This window comes from Lycorma delicatula, chromosome 11 (genome assembly GCF_047948215.1).
Source record: "Lycorma delicatula isolate Av1 chromosome 11, ASM4794821v1, whole genome shotgun sequence".
Classification (NCBI taxonomy): Eukaryota; Metazoa; Arthropoda; class Insecta; order Hemiptera; family Fulgoridae; genus Lycorma; species Lycorma delicatula.
In genome coordinates this window covers 25,656,994-25,678,909 of record NC_134465.1, presented here as the reverse complement: position 1 = coordinate 25,678,909, position 21,916 = coordinate 25,656,994, and the positions used below count along the sequence as shown (strand labels likewise).

At 30.4% G+C, this 21,916-nt stretch overlaps 1 protein-coding gene across 1 annotated transcript in view; it reads right to left on the bottom strand.

Annotated features, from left to right (window-relative positions):
* LOC142332489 (protein O-mannosyl-transferase TMTC1-like) overlaps nt 1–21,916 on the bottom strand; it is a 755,673-nt gene that overhangs the window by 387,785 nt on the left and 345,972 nt on the right. The gene's annotated exons all lie outside the window — the stretch shown is intronic.

Below are 21,916 nucleotides of genomic sequence, written 5' to 3'. Positions count from 1 at the left end.
TATTTTTTAAAAATAAATTCCCTCTGGATTTATTATTAAATCCTGCCAAATATTTTACACATGAAATTTGACGAGAAACTTGTCTGTTGTTATACATTGCGATGAAGCTCTTCCACATCTTTTAAAATTAGAATAAATATGTGATAAGTGATATAATTGGTCTTTATCCAAATTAATTTTAATAGTAAATAAAAATTCTCGGAACGTAAAAATAATGGAAATTACAATTAATTTATATTTCTGATAATGCAGTGCATGGTAGAATAATCGTGTATTATATATATAGAATGTAATATAGAATGTTTTATATATATATATAGAATATATGTATATATATATATAGAAGAAGTTACATAAAACTCTTCTCGTTTTAAATATGACGATTACAAAAAAAAAAAAAAAACTGTTTTTCGATAACAATAACAAAAGGTTGTAAAAAAATTTATGAAACGTCAACCCAGCGTAATCTACCACATATATAAAGGCAGAATGTATAAATTCTAGATTAACTATATAGAAATATATCAGTGGCTAAACTTGACACTCAATCGTGAATCAAATAAGACTACCGAGTAGTGTTTATAACCGCTCGAGATAATGCACGAGAGATTATATTCATAATCTATGGAATAATATTCGGTACAACAGTCTGTTGCATGAATACTACAGTATAATAGTTGTGGGTAATATTACAGAGTAATCTGTAAGTATTAGGGATTATAAAACGAAGAAGATGTTTAAAGATGTAATCGCTTGTCAAGCACTCATTTGCTTTTTACACATGTGCACAAGTTACACATAATGCACAAGTGGTTTGTTACTAAAGGCACTTTTTGAATGAAGACACTAAATTATTACAGTTTGTAACATATGTAACAAAGCTTCATACACACAATGGAAAACATAAAAAAACATATTTATTTATTTTTAGATAGTCTCAATCACATTTTCATTTCATAAATACTTTATTTTCTTTCATATATGTCATCTGAAATAATGATAAATTAAAACTATTTTATCTGTAATAAATAATACATTTTCGGAAAAAGGAATAAGGGAAAAATCGGAAAGGGAAAAATGAAAAAAGGGAAGAAGGGAAAAATGGAAAAAAAGGAAATGGAAAGGGAAGAGGAGAAAAAATAAAAGGGAAAAGGAAGAAAAGGGAGGGGGAAAGAAAAATAAGGGAAAGCGAAACGGAGGAAGAAAAGGGAAACGGGAGAAAGAAAAAGGGAATATTTTAAAAATGAAAAGGGGAAAATGAAAAATGGGAGGACAATTGGGAAAAGGGGGAAAAGGTAAAGGGGTAAAGGAGAGAGGAAAGAGGAAAAGAAAAATGGGAAAGGTTAATTTTATGAAGTACCGTAATGTTCATTTTGTTAATATTTTATTAAAATTTCAATTGTGTTCATTTAATCTGAGTATATAAAATATATATACTCAAATATAGCAATAGCGAAGCGTTGCGGGGTCTGTTAGTATGTAAATACGAAAGTTTGTCTGTTTGTTTGTTTACAAGAGCACCTCTCGAGAACCAATTGACCGAATTCTTTCAATTTTTTATTATATATTTGTGTTATCCCAGGAAAGGTTTTAAGCCATAAATTGAAGCCCAAGTCCTTTTTTCTTATTTTTAGTCTCCGAGATCATCGTTAGGTATTACTTCAGAATATGAAATGAAATGGCAATTTGTAGCGTGAGAAAATGCCATTCTGACTGGGATTCGAACCCTGGATCTCCATATGAAAGGCCGAGCGAGACTCTTCGCTTCACGGAGGGTCCTGGTCTCCTTGGTAGGTAAAATTGTGGATTAGAGATACTCATTTAAAGCAAATATTAATTATTTTACTCTATTATTATATTTCTGTCATTTTGGCGACAAAAATAATGAAGTAAAATAATTATTTTTTTTATTTCATGAATATCTATAGAATATCTGATATTCACACAGCCATGAGAATTAATATATAAGAATAACGATCGCGGGGATCGTGAGGGAAGGAGAACACTTGCTAGAAAGTCGGGTGAGCGAAGCTAGTCCTCACCGACTACTAATATTATATAAGAATCAATAAGGATCAGAAGATCTATTGTTCTTATAAAAAAAAAAATCATAAGATTCTATTAATTCTGTTCTTTTGTTCAAATTTATAAAAAACTTATTTGTAAAATATTTTTGTTAGTTACCGTAACTATAATGCAGAGAATGAATTATAAAAAAAGAGTAAGTATTGGAGTTTATTCTAAAAGTACGGATTATTATGTTGAGAAAGAAAACATTAAATGAAAAAAAAAAATAATCTTTTGTAATCCGGAAATTTGTCTTTTTTAAATGTTTTTACTTTAATTGGAAGAACAACTTTCTCTCATTATTTTATAATTTTTTATATAAAAATTATAAAAAAAGTGATGCAATTATTTTGTATATAACATTTTATCTTAATCAAATTTTTTGCGTAAGGTAACGATTTTATTGTTTTTTGACATTTATTTTTGTTATCATTATATTTATAGTCTATTTGATGATTTTATTTTTAGCCTTTCTTATAATTCTCTAGAAATATAAAAGAAGTTCGTTCTAGTTAATATTTAATAAGTGTTCTTGTTTCCTACAATCTGTATCCAGACTGCAGTAGAGTTTTAGTATTCAGGATTATTTTTTTCAACCTCTTGGAATTTCTATTTTTATAAGATCTTTTTAAGGATTTTGTAAGACAATATTATTGATCATTACTAATATGGTAACGTAAAGCATCTTTTCTCTTCATCTGTGTTTTCACTTTTCCCTAATCTCTTCAGGCTGCCTGGTTCTTGTGTCAATTTGGAGGTCATAGGGAGCCACAGAGGGAGAAGTTGACCATTTAGTAGAAAATTAAAAAATTAAAATTAAATAAATATATGTACTCGTATATAAGCAACAAATAACTATTATTTACTTTCTTAAAATATTAATTTTTATCCTTTTCTTTTTTTTTACCTTCAACCGAAGTAAATATCTCAGCGAAATCGCTTATCAAAGAGTAAAGAAAAATGTATAACAGATATTAATGTACAAAAAATGATAAAATGTAATATATAACAGTAAGTAAGGGATAATTAATTTATATTTATAATTATATATAACTGCTGGATTGTGGTTTTTCATATTATTTTATCTTACCAGAAAAACACAAAATTTCCATCATGTTTAGGTATGTTTTGACAAATTTACAAAACCGATGAAATGAATTGTTAATTTAATGTAATGTAACGACCATATAAATCGTTAAATTCAATACGACTTTACGATCAATGAACAAAATTTAAAACGCTTCTTAAAATGAAGGGTAAAGAAAACAGAAGATAATAATATTTGTTAGAATTACAGTACAATAAAAGTAATGTGATGTCATTGATAATGGTTGTAAGTAAAATTGATAATGTTTTAGATGAAATTAAACGTATGTAAATTCATATGGATGTGGTTTTATGTTAAAATTAACTTTCTAATAATTATTTCTAATACAGACATAGGTTTTTTCGCAGTCCCTCTTATCAGTTTAGATTCTGTTGTAGGGGCCGAATTGAAAATGTATACAAATGAATGCAGGGTGTCAATACTCTTGTAGTGGAGTTTCATTATTTAGTAATGTTTACTACAGCTAAGTTTGCTATCACTGTCTACAGGGATCGGCAAGTCAGGTGGGATGCGTTCACCAAAGGGAGGTGGACGCACCGTTTGATCACGTACATAGAGCCATGAGCCGGGAGGAAGTTTGGCGAACTGGAATTCTGGTTGACACAAGTCCTGACCGGCCATGTGGTCTTTCGTTCATACCTGTGTGGACGAAGAAGAGCTGAAGATCCCTTCTGTCCCTACTGTCGGCAGTTAGACACGGCGGAACACGTGATATTCCAGTGATGTGACGAGGAAAACCGCGACTGCGCTGCCGTAACTGGCATCCCGTGGTTGGGATCATCGTTGGAACGATGTTACGCAGTCCGGTGGATTTCGACACTGTGACGGGAATACTGCAAATGAAATATCGGGTAGTGTGGTGGTGAGGGACAGCTCCGTACGGAGGTGCCGTTCGCCCGTCCTTGCGCAGACGAGCGGCGGAGATGAAGTGCGGGGACTCTAGCTTCTGAGTTAAATGACTGAGTCCCAGCGGGGCCGTCCCTTCAAGGGTGTCCCCGTTAGAGGTGCAGCACAAAGCATCGAGTCCCGGGTGATGGGTGATGGTGGCCGGGAACGGCATAGCCTGCGCCTGGCGTTTCTCTCATCTGGCGATTAGAGGCGAAGGAACCTCCCAGAACCGTGTTCATGTTTAATTTAGGGTCTGGTTCCAGGAGGCAGGATTTTAAAAAAAAGTTTGTAATGGTAGCTCTTTTAAACCGAAAGAAATGCATTGCTGTATATTCAGATAATATAAATTGACTAATGTTTGTAATATGAATAGTACTGATACTGGTCATTCGCTTGTTTACTTCGTCTATCCAAATAATATTACAGCTTAGATCTTAAACTCAGTAATGACTTTATGGAAAAACTTTGCTGAATTTTATTATATATTTAAAAGAAAATGATATTTATATTTAAATGATGTTTATGTTAATTGAACATTCGAATAAGTATGACATCAAGTTTTCGTTTGAAAACGAAAAGCAGTTTTTACCCCTCTTACTTCTTAATATTATAACGATTTCTTTTTCCTACGTATTTTTACATAAGGAAAAGTGTAGGTAGTCTTATAAACGTTTTGAGGCTACTAAAAAAGAGCCCTAATCATTGTATACCTCAAAATAAATAATCAATAATATTATAATATTTAGTTTTCCGACCTCCGTATTATACATATAAAAATCTGATGTGGACACCACATAACTTCCTTATACGCCTATTAAATTAGATATACACATCTTTTCAAAATGAAAAGTTCATAAAATTTTATTTCATTAATAACTTGGCCGAAGCATATCACTTCTAAGTGGAAACAGTTGGATTTCAAGTTTAAACACATGTACTATCTGGAAGGACATAGCATAGATCTCGGCTTTCAGCAGAAAGTAAATTATTGATTTATAAAACCGTTTTGAAGCCTGTTAGGACTTACGGCTTGAATTGTGGGGTACAACGTGCAACTCCAGTATTGATATACTTTAACGGTTTCAAACAAAAACACTGCGGAAAATGCTAAACATACCCTGGTACATAAGTAATAGCCTTACATATAATGACCTTGAGTTGCGGACCGTTCAGCAGGAAATCTCGCTGGTCAGTCTATGGTATCAAAATCGTTTGGATCGGCACCCGAATTATTTGGCAGTCAATTTATTAGATAACACGTTAGTGATTTTTCAAGATTGCTGAGGAAAATATTCTTGGTTTGCCTTACCGCTTCAATTAGCTGATTTTATGGTCTGACTGTAAGGAGGGCTCATCTATTCTATTCACGTACATCTTATTTACTTATTGTTCTATGAACAGGTTGTAAAATCGCTGTGTCGTTACAATAATAAAAAAAAAAATTCATAACATCTGATATTTTTCATATATATTTTTATGGTTATCATTGAATTATTATTTATCGTAAATTTTATTTAAAATCAGAAGTTAGTAATTATTAATAAATCAATATATTTAAATTAAAAAAAAAAAGTTAGCCTTAAAAGCCTTTCTCTTGTATGAGCCAAATATTTCATTAATTAAAATTTTATTTGGCTACATCTCTGGAACAAATGAAATTAAGTGCCAGTTTATATATCCAATTTTGGGTAAGTAATGGATATATCCAATTTTTTGGGGATATTGGCCTTTTTTGGACACTTTTGGTTCAGTCGATTGCAATCAAAATGGGAAGTGCACAACTAGATTTTACAACAGTCCTAAATAAACAAAATTCCAACATTCTACGGCTAATAGTTTTTGAGTTACGTACGAGAGTTAATGCGAAAAACCTACGTACAGACGTCTCACTGAAACTAGTCAAAATGGATTCAGGGATGGTCAAAATGGATATTCCCGTTGAAATATAAAAACCGAATTTTTCGGGATCACAATACTTCCTTTACTTCGTACAAGGAAGTAAAAGTGATATTTTTCCATAAAAATAAAAAATAAAATATATTTTATATAAAAAACTAAAAGTATTAAGTAAAACTGCCTTTTAAACAATTAAGACGTTACACAAATATTAAATTAATTCTTTGTTGGAAACAAAAATAACAGTTAAATTACCTGTTACGTAAGAAGTAGAAATGAAAATTGTAACTAGATAATGTTAAAATGATGAAAACTATATGAAAAGATTTTTTGGTCAAAAAAATACGCATAATTTAATTATAAGATATAAACGATTTTGTAATTCGTATCTGAAACCTAGATTAATTAAAATTTTTAACGGTGATATATATTTTAAAAGTATATTTTTTTTTGTGTAAATTAATATGTTGTATAATAATTGGGTATCGTTTATAATGTAATATTTTATTAGTTTATATCTATTAATACTGTAAAATAACGATAAAGTGTTTTTTTGTAGCTTCATATTTGATTAAAAAATTAAATACAGAGCTTCAAAAAAAGCAGTGGTTTAATTAAAAAATGGCTGATAAAAGGAAATTATTACTAAAACTGTTTAGTTTTAGGGAAATTTATCGATTTTTACATAATATTACTACGATATAAATGATTCAGTTATGCACTTTCACATCTTTATGTAAAATAATAACCACATACACTTGAAAAGGTGTATAATTACAGAACCTGCACGTATACAACAAAAACATGAGAAAACAGATTATAAACGGATATTATTTAAGGTTAACGAACTGTTAAGCTGTCGAAGGTAAGCATTATGTGTACATTTCTTGTTAAATGGTATGCTTTCAAAATTTACTCAATTGAATAATTCAAAAGTGAAAACAATTAGCTTATTAAATTTAGCCATTTTGTGTACATTTAATTTCTTGTATATGGATTTGATTACTAGACTACGGATTTCGGTATTCTTTGGTGGGTAGATTTAAATTAACCACACGTCTCAGGAGTGGTCGACCCGAGTCTGTTAAGGACTAAATGTTAACCGATACAATTACATTTACATTTGCAGCTTCAGTCCTTGCAAGCCGCTAGAAGTGAATACATTTTCCTACACACACACACACACACACACACACACACACACACACACACACACACACACACACACACACACACACACACACACACACACACACGCGCGCGCGCGCGCGCGCGCGCGCGCGCGCACACACACACACACACACACACACACACACACACACACCTGGCAGCAAGCTGGAAAACTGGTTGAAATAAATTTAGGCATTTAATTTTTAGTAATGTTTCAAATTATTAACTATTCTGGATTATTATAAATATTAGAACTAGAATTATAGTAATGAAATGTTTGGGCCATTAATTGGAACGGTTTTTTTCTTAAAGTTTGTTATTGGTTGTACCTAAAGTTATACGAAATAGAAACATTATTACCGGGCGTTTTACCTTATTTTATTACTCTATTTTTTCGGTATTGCCTGCGGAACCACAGTAAGTTATTACATCAGAGGATGATATGTATGAATGTAAATGAAGTATAGTTTTGGATCGAAAATTCCTGAAACGTGTGGTTAATTCATACCCGATCACCAAAGAAAAACCCATCTGGTTGTTCTAGTGGTGAACGCGTCTTCACAAATCACCTGATTTTGAAGTCGAGAGTTCTAACGATCAAATCCTAATAAAGATAGTTACTTTTATACGGATTTGAATAATAGATCATGGATACCGGTGTTCTTTGATGGTTGGGTTACAATTAACCACACATATCAGGAACGGTCAACCTGAGACTGTAGAAGACTACACTTCATTTACAGTCATACATATCATCCTGATTCATCCTATGAAGTATTACATGACCTGACTGTGATTCCCAGAGAAAAAAACACCATAGAAAACCGGTATCCGCTTTATAGTATCAAAATCCGTATAAAAGTAATTTATTACTACTTCGATTTTTCCGTTTTTACAGATTTGATTTCGTATAATTTGAAAAGGAAGGAATATTTGGAGAAATGATTTTCAGTAACGGTTATTTTTTTCGGAAACGTTTTCATGAAAATCATCTAATAAGTTAGATGATTTAAAAGGTAGATATACCTTTCAAACCAGTATCTACCAATTTAAATAAAAATTGATCCAATTTGGCGAATACAATATGGGGATAAAAATTTCGAACACACCATAAAGTAATAATAAAGAACTTCGTTTTATCTTCCCCACTTTTGAGTTATGAATTCATTTTCATACTTTAATATCACTGTAATATATAAATCATAAAAGGAAAATTTTGGATTTTACATAACTATGTTTTCAGTGAAGAAATTCTAATTTATCTTAGTTAAACCAATTATTTTATTTGTTATTTTATTCTTTTTTTTTTTATTTCCGTAGTGGGAGGAAAAAGCCCTTCCAGCCGCCGTCAGTCCCGCACTGACGGCAGTGCGGGGCTCTCACCCGCTAAAATCCTCTGCTCTTATCATGCAGAGGCCGGATCTAAGCCATATGGTATGTACAGCCCCTGCATGATCACCCAAGCACTCTACTATAAGAATCCGGATGACCGGAAGGCTTCCCTAAAGGGCGATCGACGAACGAAGACTCTGGAGAGCCCCGCCGTTCACACTGAGAAGCTGGCCTCCCTTGATTATCCGTCATCGAATTCCACGTCTCTATCGATCCGCATCTGCTCAGCCTGTCGTCGCCTCTCTTCATTGGCCTTCTCTCCTATCATTGATGTGATCGTAGTCGAGACACATTCCCATTTGTCGCTATTGCTGAGCATAATCTCGTTTATATTGTTGGCTCCCTCCACAACTTGATCCTCGAATACTAGTCTTAAGTAGTGCCAAAATTTTAAATTAAATTTTTTTAATTTAAATTTACTTTTATTTTAGCTGTATTCTGCTAAATAAATAATTCATCTCTTGAAAAACAAACTACTCGACACACCGAACAAACCGTAAAAGTTTAATTATTTTAAGTAACAGATAAAAAATAAAAAAATACAGATCGAATAAAAAATAAGTATTAAAGTTAAAAATAATCAGGCTTTTCATTTTAGATATACTTTTATATTAGGATCACTTTCTTGCTGATATTTAACTCCAGAGTTAAAACTGTTAGCCAATCGTATAAATTTATACGTAAACAGAACACGTGGATACGTTTATCCATCGCCACTTCGAGTAAATGTAGTCTACGAGTATATTATATACCTTTATATATTTTACACTTTGAGAATGTACATACGTGTGGTAAGCAGAAAGAGTATGCGGTATAATTTTGTAGGATATAGGGAAAGTTAAGAAATAAATGGAAAGAGAAGGCGGTTTTCTATACGAAATGAGTGTACATCTTATACATAATTAGTGAATTCAGGGCTCAAGGGTAGCTAAGGGTGAAAGTTGAATAAGGGTTAGCTTTTATACGGTAGTAGAAGGGAACGTTCCACGTTATAAGTGGGTTTGAGAAAAGAGTGAGAAGGTAAATTATAGAAAAGGATAGGTAGGTTAAAAAGAGGGAGAAGAAAGTAGGCTTAGAAGTAAGTTTTATTAGAAGTAGGTCGGTAAGTGCATAAAAAGTTTATTTTTCGAAAGGATCGGAAGGAAAATCTTATTAAATAAACTGATTTAATGTTACCATTAATATTATAAATTTAACTTCGGATTAACATATTAATTGTAAACATAATAAAAACAGGTTTTATAAAACATTAAACCTATTAAACGATAAAACAGTAATCGGATTTTTTCCCCCTAATAATTAACCAAGCGAAAATATATCATCGTCCATTATCTACTATTACATAATATATTTTCCCTTTTTTTGAAAAGTAAATTCGTTGTAAAATTGGTAATATCAAAATAACTTTATAAAAAATAACATCGGTTTTTTAACTACATCATATTTTAATAGAAAATTATTTCATCAAAAATTATAATTTTTTGGCCTTTTCAGCTTAATCCAAATGAATGAAATTAACTTTTTTATAAAAATAATTTCTAGTAAGAATGAATCGAAGTAAATAAATCGAAAAAAGTAATATTTTGTCAAGACTGAAATATTCTAAATAACTTTAATAAAGAATTTTTCTTTTTAGCCGGCCTCCGTGGCGCGAGTGGTAGCGTCTTAGCCTTTCATGTAGAGGTTCCGGGTTCGAATTCCGGTTAGGCATGGCATTTTCACACACCCTACAAATCATTCATCTCCTCCTCTGAAGCAATACCTAACTGTGGTTTCGGAGATTAAACGAAAAAAAAAGAAAATTTTTAGAATTGAAAATAAATACAATAAATTAATAGGTTTAATGTAAATTTCAAAAAACTCAGTTGAAATGCTGATGGAAAAATTGTTGTTATTATTATTATTTGTCTCCGAGATTCATATCCGAATTTCAGTATGAGGGGCCATTGGGGCATACCTCATTCAATGCTGTGGTTCATTTAACACAGTACGTTCAATCCTGCACGTCTCCAGAATTACCGATTTTTGGGTTTTTGGAATTACGACTTTACGATGCAAGCCTACCTTTTCCATGTACTTCTTAAAAGTTTTGTTAATTAATCCGTTTGCTGTTATAACAATGGGAATAACTTCTATTGAGTTCAGTCTTTAAATTTCTTTATATTCTATTGCCTTAGGGTTGTATTTGGTTATTCTATCTGTTTCAGCCTTATTAATATTTTGATCTGATGGGTAGTGAAATCAATGAGAAGAACAGTTTTTTCTCTAACGTTGTATAGAACCATGTCTGGCCTATTTGCAGCAACAAATTTTGTCTGTATGTATGGGGAGATCATAATACAGTCGTCTATAATGCTCATTTTCCATTGTAGGTTTGGCCTTATATTCATAATAAGGACAATGCTCCATGTCATCTACAAGTCCTGATTTTATTGCAAATGCCTGATGAACAACTGTAAATTTCTATCAACCTGTAAAAACTGTCAATTCCTGATGTTTACTGTAAGATTGAGGCGGTGCAGATATTCCTTGTTGGCCAAGTTGGAGCATCCAGTTTTCAAATAATCAATTGTTTCAGATGATTGATGGCATACTCTACACTTATCATTGACGTCCTGATTTTCTATGAACTTTTTGTAATTGTTTGTGGCAATGACCTGGTCCTGGACGGCATGGTTAAAACTTTCAGTTTCTCCAAATAGAGACCCATCCTTTAGCCAACACGTAGATGCACCCTTATCGGCATTTATTATTATTATTATTACTATAATTCTTGGGTTTATTTATATTGGTCTTACTAATAACTATGCTTCTAGTAGATTTCAATAATTTTGAAACAAATTGAATAAATTTATTCTGTAAAAATGAGAAATAAAAAATATTAAAACGGCATTGTTGTACGCAGCTGATTTTGATCATTTAGACCGTAACAAACATAATATTTTTTTATTACTAATAATCATAAGCATAATTACTCTGGTATACCCAGAATCATAAACTAATGACTGTTTTTTTGGAAAGATATCCCCTCAAGTTTATAAAAAAATCTTTGATCAAATGAAATACAATAAAAATAATTTTTATTAAAGCATGATAGTGTAAAGTTAGTGAGGCAAAGGTTTTAGAAAAATCCAGTGGCGTCTGTGAGTCTGTTACTCTTTCAAACAAAATAAATAGTCAACCAATTTAGCTGAAATTTGGTGAAAATATTTTTTATCCGGAAAGAACATAACATTACTGCTGTTTATTTATACAATAGTTTCCAATTACAAAAAATGTTTAGTAATATGTTCAAGCGCTTTCGGATTAGTAATCCATCCTCAGGAACATTGAAGTGTTATAATTATTTACTTCACATTTCATTAATTATATTAACTTGAATTAAAAAAAATATATATAAATATAACAATTGATCGTCAGAAGGTAAAATAATGTCAAAGTTATCCGTCCCGTCAGTATAAAGGTTTCAGTTGTTATGTTCATTGGTACCATGTTTTTTTTGAAATTTTTTTAAATTTTTTTTAAATTTATGTTCGTATAATTAATATGTGAATTAAAAATTATAATTATAACACATTAATGTTCCTGAAGATGTATTACTAATCCGAAAGCGCTTGAACATACTATTAAAGATTGTTGGTAAGTAGAAACTATTATATGAATAAATTATATAACAAAACCAACGGGCCATTATTAATATAATTAATTACTGCATTTACGAATTGTTTCCCCATTTAAATATGGTCGCCATTTTGTGGCATATGGAAACAATCGGATTATGGATTATGCACCTTTCTTTTCTATTTAACCTACGGAACCACCATAAGGTATTACTTCAAAGGATGATATATATGAATGTAAATGAAGTGTAGTTTTGTACAGTCTCAGGTCGACCATTCCTAAGATGTATGGTTAATTGAAACCCAATCACCAAAGAATACCGGTATCTACGAACTAGTACTCAAATCCGTATAAAAGTTACTGCCTTTACTAGGATTTGAAACTTAGAACTTCCGACTTCGAAATCAGCTGATTTGTGATGACGAGTTTACCTCTAGACCTACCCGGTGGCTCGGATTATGTACCTTTTTCTTTCTTTCTTTTTCCTGTTTAGCCTCCGGTAACTACCGTTTAGATAATTCTTCAGAGGATGAATGAGGATGATATGTATGAGTGTAAATGAAGTGTAGTCTTGTACATTCTCAGTTCCATTCCATTCCTGACATGTGTGGTTAATTGAAACCCAACCACCAAAGAACACCGGTATCCACGATCTAGTATTCAAATCCATGTAAAAATATCTGGCTTTACTAGGACTTGAACGCTGTAACTCTCGACTTCCAAATCAGCTGATTTGGGAAGACGCGTTAACCACTAGACCAACCCGGTGGGTTCGGATTATGTACCTTGCCAACATTCAACTTTACTGTAGCTAAAACGTTTGTTTAATCGAATTAATAGACAATTTGCAATATTTTTAATTAAAATGTCTACAAAACAAGTCTGTGTTATTGAATATCTCCTTCAGTTATCGAAAAAATTAAACTTAAAGATGTGATGGTGTACAATAAAGATATATATATATATATATATATATATATATATATATATATATATATATTTGTTCGCAAATGGCTGCACCTACCGGTTACCTAACTAAAAATCATAAAATAAAAGATGAGAAACATGTACGGTCACCTCGTAGTGGTATTTTTTGGGTAGCGCTAAGAACTGTGCAAAAAATTTCTTTACCCGTACGAAGGACGGATAAACAGCAATAACTACTATTTTTAGCTGACTATTCTGCGACCTGCATTTTTCATTTCAATTAGTTTTGAACCCTGTGCTGATCAAACTGTTTTTCTGAATAAGTTAAAATACAAAGATAATTTTTATAAATTAGACAGGCTTTCACTGTTATTTATGATTATTATGCTCGCAAGCATAGAGTTAATGAACACTGAAGGGGATCACGGGCGGATCGCTGACGACCGGCTACTAGTACGGATAACGATGATGGACTGATAATAGAAAGAGTGTAATTTCTACTGCTCAGCTGAGATAAAGGCTGAATATAATGATTGACTGGAATAATTATAGAGGGGATAACCCTGTAGTCTATTATTAACGGTGATTCAGTTAAGAAATCATTCATTACATCGCAGTTTCCTATCATCTCTGTCTGAAATCATTCCCTATATTTAAATAGAAAATTCAATGCAAAGCTGTTACTTGTATGTCATTCTGTTAATAAGAAGGAAATACTGCAAAATAACATAAAAATTTGAAAACCTCTCGGAATGTAACTGAAACAGCAGTTTATAAGGAAACAAAATTAAATACATAATATCCAGTTGTAAAGGATTTTGGTTGAATTAATGAACTTATTTAAAGTTTTATTTTATAAAAAGGCTTTCAAAAACCGCTGTTTTCATGAAAACAAATTCTTTTTAACAAACGTAAACAAATAATCTTGCTTTTTGATAAAAATTTTGAATTAGTGGAGCAAAGGAGACGTTAAAAAAACCTAAAAGTATGAGTTAAAAATATTTGGTTAGCAAAAAGACGTATTTCTTTTATCCTAAGTTTCCTTGTATTTTTTTTAAAATTTATCCACGAAAACACTCTGATTATACAACTGAAAAAACATATTCTATCAGTAAACTTTAATAATTCAATAATGAACAATTATGGTGCCAAAGAAAACTTCTTCAAATCACAATCAGAAAGTTTAGCTTTTTAAAAATTTTTAATTTAATTTATTAGAAAAAAAACAAACTATTAGAAGAACTTTTTTGTATTAACAAAAAAACTAAACCATCGAAATCGGTAAAAATGTTATATTTTAAACTTGAAACTACTTATAAAAAGGTTCAAGTCAAAATTTTTTTTCCGTTTTTAGAATCATGTAATGACAAAATATTTGAAATAAATTCATTAATAAAATTACCATCGTATTCAGGTGTAAGAGTGTATCAGTCCTTTTATATATATATATATATATACATTAGATAAATCAGTGTATTCTAAATTGAAAGTAACTATAAAATTATAAACGTCGATGTTATCAAGGTATAAATGGTATTAAAATAAAATGCTCCGGTTTCTTCTATAATGTTTATCTCCGTACTGTCACGTCCTAACATTTACTATCCTCTGACATGGTTTACATTTTAAAATAATAAGTTATATTAAATTTACAATCTCTGAGTCGTAAAATAATGTATTAAAGTTAAAAAATATAAATTAAATGCAAAAAATATATATATAAACTTTTTATATATAAAAAAATAAATTAAAAACATTTAATTTTATGTATAAAAATATAACTTAAATTTATGCAGAAACTAATGGGGTAAAATTTAGTGTTTATTTTAACTTTTGAATGCTTTCAGTAAAGAGATTATAGGTTTTTATTTTTTTATTTTTATAAATTTAAAATTCAGTTGAGAGTAAAACCTAAGGTTTTTATAAGGTTTCAATGCAAGCTGTTTCTCGTAATAGTACCAAATCCATGATAGTAGATACATTTCATTGTGTAAAGATATTAAAATATACCGACCATTAAAGTTGAAATTCAGAAATTTACAGATTTCATTTGAAATTAATTAGAAAGTCACTTAAATTATAAACATTAAATCTCTTGGATAACAGTAACGTACAACGTTAACTAAAATACTAATATTCAATTTTTTTCACTTTAAAGAAGAGAAAAGAAATACAAGTATAAAACGATGAATCTATTCAATTCGAAAATAAAACCTTCTAAATAATGAGAAAAAAATATCTAACATAAAAGAGATTCAAAAGGAAACACCAATCGATCGATATACCTGTATAAAGATGATTAAAACAAGATAGGCATTACGTAACATCACATTGGTTTATTGCTTACAAAATAAATGTTATTTTATTTTGTTATTTCCATTAATTTTGATTGATATGTATACATAAATTAATAACATTAAAAATTAAATGAAAATTCTGTAGAGTAATCAAGAATTTCGTTGGAACTTCGCCGGTAAGAGTCCGCAGATGGTAAAGTCAAAGAACTACGTTTACAGTTCTAAACATGACCTAACCTAAACGTGAAATGAAAATGGAAAAAAAAAATTAAAAAAAAAAGCACGAACACATTATATTTCAGTTAAATTAGATTTGTGATAAAGAATACTTTCAAGAAATACTACGAATGTTGTGAGACAACTTTTTTTTCTTCCATTTGATGAACAGCGGGACACGAATATGTCACTTTTCCATCAAAAAGGTGAGTTTACGAATCGCGCCGCTAGGTAGAAGTACTTGATAGTACTACGTAGCGTACAAAAACTTGATAATGTACTTGAAACTATAAAATTTAAAAGAAAATATACTACAGTTTGTTTTAATAGTAAATGCTGTTATGTAAATGAAAGTACTGAAGATGAAACAATTTTTTTAATTCTCATCACTTCATTAAAAAATAAAAATAAAAGTGTTCGTTTACAAGAGATTATAGGTGCTAATAAACATAAAAAACTCGAATAGTAGGAAAGTGTTCCAATTGTGGTAACAATGATTTGTTACATAAAACAAGTGAATTCGATACGTAAAATTTTTATTCTACAATTAGTACTATTTGAACTGATGGAGAAAAAAAAATTATAATAATGTAAAAAGTGTATTCACACATAAAAGTCGAGGGTAACACTTGCAAAATAATAAGTGCAATACTACATCACGGATCTTTGATTCGTGGAGGTCATTATACAGTTTTATTAAAAAGGAAAAATTTGGTGTGAAGTAAATGATATGACAATCAACAAAAAATTGGTCGTGAAATTCAATTTGTTTCTTCTAAGACAATAAATTTTAATAATAAATCTATAAGATAACAATCAATAATTCATGTAAAAAAAATAAAAGAATAATCTAACAAATCGCAGTGCTATCAAAAAAAAAAATTGCAATGAAATTATAAACCGTACGGTAAGAGCCTCGCAGATGTCATTTCTTCCACTCAAAAAACAAAAATTTCTGTAATATAAATAAAACTGTTTTTAATAGAATGATATCCATACCAAAAAAGGTAATACACTTCATTTCTATTATAAAAATTTGTTATTAATTTTGAATTTTGTTTAAAAAAAATACATGTAAAATATATGTAATAGCCAATAGATATACAATAATAGAAAATAAAACAATGTTTAAGCGTTCCATGTAATAGGAAAAAAATTGAAAAAAATTGTTACAAAACTCTTACCGGCCCGATTTCAGTTATATGTAATACAAATCACAATTAAAGAAATAATACAATTCTTATGATAATTCGTTGTTTAAGAAATGATATCGGGCCGGTAAAAGTTACGCCGAAACTAGTCAAAATGGATTCAGGGATGGTCAAAATGGATATTTCCGTTGTAATCTGAAAACCGAAATTTTTCGATATTACAATTCTTCTTTGTACGTATGAATAAAAAAAAATAATTAAAAACGTTAAACAACGTTCTTGTTATTAAACATCAAATATTGATATGAAAAATTTCATGTGAATCAAATCTATTTTATACAGAGTGTTTTTCTTTTATATAGAGTTTTTCTGAAATGGTGGGCTGGCTATACTTTTTTGGATTCTACTTTTAAAATGAAAAAAAAAAAAATTTCCTTAGGAAAAACGACAATTTATCCTCCGTTCACCCAGTGTTTGCCATTTTGTTTGCCATTATTTTATATAATAATTTATATCTCAAGTTCGGTTAGGCAAATCACATTACTATTTGCCAGAGCGTCTTGGTAATAAAATCTTAAAATTAACGAAATATCAGAACATAAATACCTTCGCAAATTATAAAATGGCGGCCATGTTTATTTTTCAATCGTTATCTTCATAAATATTAGTTTTATTAAAGTTTATTATGCTAAAAAATATTAAACTTTTATTTTGAACAAAATACCAATTTATTTTTGAAACGATTAACAATTACTCGAGTTGTGGGAGAAAATTGATGTTGTAATTTTGTATCATAATTATTAGGTCTATTTAAGGTAGAAAATTATTACTTAATTTGATACAAATTTATAATACTAGAATTAACAATAAATAAAAACAATTCGTATTTAATCGAATTGAACGTAAAGTGGAGGACATGAAAAGACATAAAATTACATCAATTTTCTGCCATAACTCGGCAATTTGTCAATCGATTTTAAAAAATAAATTGTCATTTATTTTAGCAAAATTTTAATAAAACTAATATTTATGCAGATATAACGGATTTAAAAATAAACATGGCCGTCATTTTGTAATTTGCAAAGTTATTTAAGTCCTTATTTTTTGCTAATTTTACAACTTTATTACCAACACGCTTACCAAATATTAATGGGATTCATCTATCTAAACTTGAGATATAAAGTTTTATGTAAAAATAACAAATTGGTGGACAGGGGAAGAACGAAGAAAAAAATTGGAATTTTTCCTAACGATATTTTTTTTTTAGATTTACAAGTAGAATCCGAAAAAGTATAGCCAACCCACCAGTTTAGAAACATTCATATATATATATAATGAAAATATAAAGAGGAAGTTGAGGAGGATGAAATGGGAGAAACAATACTGAGATCTGAATTTAAGACAGCATTAAAAGATTTAAATGGCAGAAAGGCTCCTATAATAGACGGAATACCTGTAGAATTACTGCGCAGTGCAGGTGAGGAGGCGATTGATAGATTATACAAACTGGCGTGTAATATTTATGAAAATGGGGAATTTCCATCAGACTTCAAAAAAAGTGTTATAGTTATGATACCAAAGAAAGCAGGGGCAGATAAATGTGAAGAATACAGAACAATTAGTTTAACTAGTCATGCACCAAAAATCTTAACTAGAATTTTATACAGAAGAATTGAGAGGAGAGTGGAAGAAGTGTTAGGAGAAGACCAATTTGGTTTCAGGAAAAGTATAGGGACAAGGGAAGCAATTTTAGGCCTCAGATTAATAGTAGAAGGAAGATTAAAGAAAAACAAACCAACATACTTGGCGTTTATAGACCTAGAAAAGGCTTTCGATAACGTTGACTGGAATAAAATGATCAGCATTTAAAAAAAATTAGGGTTCAAATACAGAGATAGAAGAACAATTGCTAACATGTAGAGGAACCAAACAGCAACAATAACAATTGAAGAACATAAGAAAGAAGCCCTAATAAGAAAGGGAGTCCGACAAGGATGTTCCCTATCGCCGTTACTTTTTAATCTTTACATGGAACTGGCAGTTAATGATGTTAAAGAACAATTTAGATTCGGAGTAACAGTACAAGGTGAAAAGATAAAGATGCTACGATTTGCTGATGATATAGTAATTCTAGCCGAGAGTAAAAAGGATTTAGAAGAAACAATGAACGGCATAGATGAAGTCCTACGCAAAAACTATCGCATGAAAATAAACAAGAACAAAACAAAAGTAATGAAATGTAGTAGAAATAACAAAGATGGACCGCTGAATGTGAAAATAGGAGGAGAAAAGATTATGGAGGTAGAAGAATTTTGTTATTTGGGAAGTAGAATTACTAAAGATGGACGAAGCAGGAGCGATATAAAATGCCGAATAGCACAAGCTAAACGAGCCTTCAGTAAGAAATATAATTTGTTTACATCAAAAATGAATTTAAATGTCAGGAAAAGATTTTTGAAAGTGTATGTTTGGAGTGTCGCTTTATATGGAAGTGAAACTTGGACAATCGGAGTATCTGAGAAGAAAAGATTAGAAGCTTTTGAAATGTGGTGCTATAGGAGAATGTTAAAAATCAGACGGGTGGATAAAGTGACAAATGAAGAGGTATTGCGGCAAATAGATGAAGAAAGTAGCATTTGGAAAAATATAGTTAAAAGAAGAGACAGACTTATAGGCCACATACTAAGGCATCCTGGAATAGTCGCTTTAATATTGGAAGGACAGGTAGAAGGGAAAAATTGTGTAGGCAGGCCACGTTTGGAGTATGTAAAACAAATTGTTGGGGATGTAGGATGTAGAGGGTATACTGAAATGAAACGACTAGCATTAGATAGGGAATCTTGGAGAGCTGCATCAAACCAGTCAAATGACTGAAGACAAAAAAAAAAAAATAATGAAAATCAAACTGATTAAAAAAAAAGTAAATGAATAAGTAAATATTTTTTTTTTTTTAATATTTTGATTATTATTTAGTAAATATTTTCAAAGCTGTACGTAATTTAATCTACGGAAAATTTACTAGAAATCATAACGATACTTTAACGTTTTATCTTAATTAATACTTTATTTATTAAATACCACTATTTCCTTTTCTTTCAAGAAACGGAAGAAAATTAATTACCCTAATATAATAAACCTTTTCAATGATTATTGACTGTTTAAATGGTGAAGAGAACTCCAAACTACTGTATTTTTACCGGTCTCTCAATTCATTTAAAACGCAGCAAGCAATCGCTTTTCTAAAATTGAATCATACGTGATAACAAACGCAGAGCCTACGGTTATATTCAAATTATTTGTAATTTTATCGATTTCAACTCATTGATCAGCCCGTATAATTCGGTAAAATGTATCAATATCGATGCTTATTTATGTACGGGAAGTTTTACTTGATCATTAATAACTGCGAAGAGATAATCAGATATTTTTTATTGTTATTTATAGATCAGATTTAAATAAATATCACTGTTTTACTACTCTTCCCCGGAAATATTTGAGAAGGATTGTGTAAATGAAAAAAGATAAGACTGATATTTCGTTTATTAACAGTAGTTTATTGGTAAAGATAAAAATATAACACCTGTTACAATAACCGATTCCAAAATTATTACTTCTATTATATAGATATGGAGTGGAATTCAGCGTTGTCATATAAAAATAACTTTTATTTTTCCCCTTTCCCTAATATAATACATGTTGCCCAATAAAATTTAATCGTAAATTTTTTTAGTTGGATAAAGAAAAGTATTAAATGAAACGATTATACTTATGATAAAATAGAATTTAATGGCACTGTAAAAATAATAAAATTATGATTTTAGTATGATTTATTAAATAATTATCAATTTTATTATGTATCCTCTTCGCTTTATAAGTTCTCTCAATGAAGTTCCTCCAATTGATAAACCTACAATAATAAAAACTATTTAACTGACAACCATATTTTCTCTTTAATGTTCCATCATCCAGTCTCTAATTAGAATATTCTTCTGTTCTTTGATCTACTCAGGCCACTTCAGTGTCCTTTTTTATTTACTTTTTGTATATTTTCGTCATGGCATTAATATTTTTTGTAATATATTTTTTCATAAGCAGAATGATTCACGAGGAAAGGGATATAATTTGGAAAATTTTTTTTTTTTTCTTCAGTCGTTTGACTGGTTTGATGCAGCTCTCCAAAGATTCCCTATCTAAAGCTACTCGTTCCATTTCAGTATACCCCCTACATCCTACATCACTAATAATTTGTTTTACGTATTCCAAACATGGCCTGCCTACACAATTTTTCCCTTCTACCTGTCCTTCCAATATTAAAGCGACTATTCCAGAATGCCTTAGTATGTGGCCTTTAAGTCTGTCTCTTCTTTTAACCATATTTTTCCAAATGCTTCTTTCTTCATCTATTTCCCGCAATATCTCTTCATTTGTCACTTTATCCACCCATCTGATTTTTAACATTCTCCTATAGCACCGCATTTCAAAAGCTTCTAATCTTTTCTTCTCAGATACTTCGATCGTCCAAGTTTCACTTCCATATAAAGCGTCACTCCAAACATATACTTTCAAAAATTTTTTCCTGACATTTAAATTAATTTTTGATGTTAACAAATTATATTTCTTACTGAAGGCTCGTTTCGCTTGTGCTATTCAGCAGTTTATATCGCTCCTGCTTCGTCCATCTTTAGTAATTATACTTCCCGAATAACAAAATTCTTCTACCTCAATTCTTCTCCTCCTATTTTCACATTCAGCGGTCTATCTTTGTTATTTCTAATACATTTCATTACTTTTGTTTTGTATTTGTTTATTTGCATGCGATAGCTCTTGCGTAGGACTTCATCTATGCCGTTCATTGTTTCTTCCAAATCCTTTTTACTCTCGGCTAGAATTACTATATCATCAGCAAATCGTAGCATCTTTATCTTTTCACCTTGTACTGTTACTCCGAATCTAAATTGTTCTTTAACATCATTAACTGCTAGTTCCATGTAAAGATTAAAAAGTAACGGAGATAAGGAACATCCTTGTCGGACTCCCTTTCTTATTACGGCTTCTTTCTTATGATCTTCGATTATTACTTTTGCTGTTTGGTTCCTGTACATGTTAGCAATTGTTCCTCTATCTTTTTATTAGAACCCTATTTTTTTTAAAATGCTGAACATTTTATTCCAGTCTACGTTATC